The sequence below is a fragment of the Anoplophora glabripennis genome, unplaced genomic scaffold (assembly GCF_000390285.2).
Source record: "Anoplophora glabripennis isolate ALB-LARVAE unplaced genomic scaffold, Agla_2.0 scaffold5943, whole genome shotgun sequence".
In the NCBI taxonomy this organism is placed as follows: Eukaryota; Metazoa; Arthropoda; class Insecta; order Coleoptera; family Cerambycidae; genus Anoplophora; species Anoplophora glabripennis.
Window position 1 is genome coordinate 1528 of NW_019422294.1, and position 2825 is coordinate 4352.

Sequence of the window (2825 nt, forward strand, 5' to 3'; positions counted from 1 at the left end):
TGATAAAACACGTACAGAAGTTCTTGGCGCATTTTCCATTATTTGTTGGACATTTTCTTTTAATTCTTCAGTCCGCTTTTTAGGTCGGCCGCTTCCTTCTTTTCTTGTTACACTGCCCGTTTCACGAAAAACATTAACACAACGCTGAACTGCACTTTGAAAAATTTTGTACTCAACAACGCCGGGAAATTGATTTTGAAATTCTATGAAACATTCCTCAATAGAATACTTCCATATTCCATCAATCTTGCGTCCATTTCTAAAGTAGGACTCTATGATAAACACTTTTTGTTCTTGAGAAAACACCATTTTAAACGCTTTTTAAAACGAAAATATTCAAATTGATAGCGGCGATATAGCGCTTTGACAGATGACGTTTAAGTTCATTTGCTATACGCTACGCCCTACGTCCAAATTTTCAGAACCAACTTGACCACGTTTTTATTTGAACGCTCGTTAGTTATTTATTGTGTATCATTTTATCCACGCAAGAATGTTTAAAGGCGAGAACGTAGTTCGAGTTCGAACGTTTAATTTTCTTACGTGGATATAAGGTAATTAAAACACGAATGCAATACAATGTTTTATCCATAACCACATCACAATCACAATTATATTTATGGAATCAGAATTATTGGAATTTAATAAAAAAATAATCGCACGACTTGATATATTTCTTACTAGTACTCAATGAAACGGTTTTGTTATGCCTACTGGTAGCTATGGTACGTTGTTTATTATCAATTATTTTATAAATAAATAGTTATATCTGAATTTGGTAAAAATGCAAGAAAGTATTGTATTCCTGTGGCTGTGCTTGAAGAAACTCAAGAAGCAATTTTCCATTTATTGCCAGCGAAATCCAGGGAACATTACGAAAAACTGTTCGCCGAATTTAACGAATGAAGGGAAAAACGGAGAATAATGACAATAAATGATATTGAAGAAGTCATGCTATCGTATTTTTTAAATTTGAAGAAAAATGCAATTTCATCAATGTGGTCGAAGTATTCGATGTTGAAGGCTACTATAAAGGATTACAAAAATATAGATATTGGAAAATATAACAAGCGTACTGCTTATTTGAAAAGCGAATCGAGATGATACAAAGCAAAAAAGATGCAGTATTAGAAAAGCACATATTGAAGAATTTTTTACTGGGGCTTCCGATAAAGAATATTTAATGATTAAGGTTAGTTGTTAGGTATATAGTGAACTTCGAATTATTTTAGGTAGCATTAATATGTAATGGGGATTTCTGATGCCTAATCGATGCTGCGAATTGACAAATTTGAAAATTAGTGACGTACAGGACATTGGTAGGTACCTACTTGTTTCAATACCTGACACCAAAGCGGTCATTTCAAGAAAATTTCGAATTATAGAAGGATTTTGGGTGAATGCTGTTGAAATATGCAGAAAATATATTTATCTGCGCCCAACTCGCCTAAAATTAGACAAATTATTTTTAAGGTGCCTACATCAATCAAAAATGTACTTCTCAGCCTGTTGCAAACAACACATTGGCGAAGGTATTATCATTCCTGAATATCGCAATACTCGACCTATTTGTTAATGTTATTTTATTATTCAGTTTTGATATTTTTCCACAAATAAAATTATTAAAACTGCTACTGGCGTATTATTTTCTTGGGAAAAGTTTTCGGACGCTTTAGTAACACGTCACTGGTTAAAACCAGGAGGTTTTCATCAAATAAACGGATTTATTTTTTAAGGAAAATTCAATAAAACGTAAAAAAAAGTCCAAACATCTCCTAAACGACTGCTACTATTAAAAAGACCAAGTAACATTTTTCATTCATTTAACGTGACTGTACCTAAACGTAACATTATTTCTACAAAAAACCGCCAGTGGTGTTTTTTTTTTTCTAAGGAAAATGGGACGGCACCTCCAATAGCACGGCACTGGTTAAAACCACAAGGTTAATATTACATTCAATAAAAGCTCTAATTAAGTGAATATGCTGTAATAAAATTTCATTCAATTCCGTCAGCCCATTATGAAGATATGTCAGAAAAAACATATATTTTTGTAAACTTTAACACCCTGTATCTCGAATATCGAGTCCCGCAGGAAAAAGTTTATAGAGCAAACTACTTATTTTTTGGTAATGAATCTAGTCCTGCAATTTCTGTATTTAAAGTGAAATCACCCTGTATAGTTACTACAGTCTTTTGTTTCCATTCCTGTATAGTGGCAAGCTAGGTGGAAACTATTACCTACTACCATATTTCAGTCTTTAGGTATCTCTTCTTCTTCTTTGTTTGATTTAGTTAATTCACGAAATTTTTCTCTGGCGATTGACCCCACATATTTTGTCATTTCTGACGTAATATTGTTTTTTTTTTGCATAAAACTCTTGGAAAAAAGTGAGAAGTGACCCCATTCAGGATAATTAGATTAATAAGACGCGACTATAAAAATAAACCTAGTGCCTAACGTGTACCTTAATACCAAAAAAAAAAGAACAAAATGAGATTAAGGACTTATGTTAAGTGTGAATAAATTTTGCTACAATAACTTTCTTTGTTAACGGTGAAAGGACGTTTTGTTGATGTAGGATTTAAAAATATTAGTGGAGGTAGATGAATGAGAAGCAGACGCGACCAGTCATGCACAGTGGCGGAGCTGCAAGTAATTTTAAAAAAGGATTACCTGAATTATAAATCCATAAAATAACGCTGTTGGCAAAAAGCAAGCATCAATTGTTCATTTTTCATTTACTTAGTTAAAAAGTTACTTAATTTTCCTTTTTCAAAGTTTCTTTAAAAGAATCGAAATGTATCACCTCTAATTGAAATTT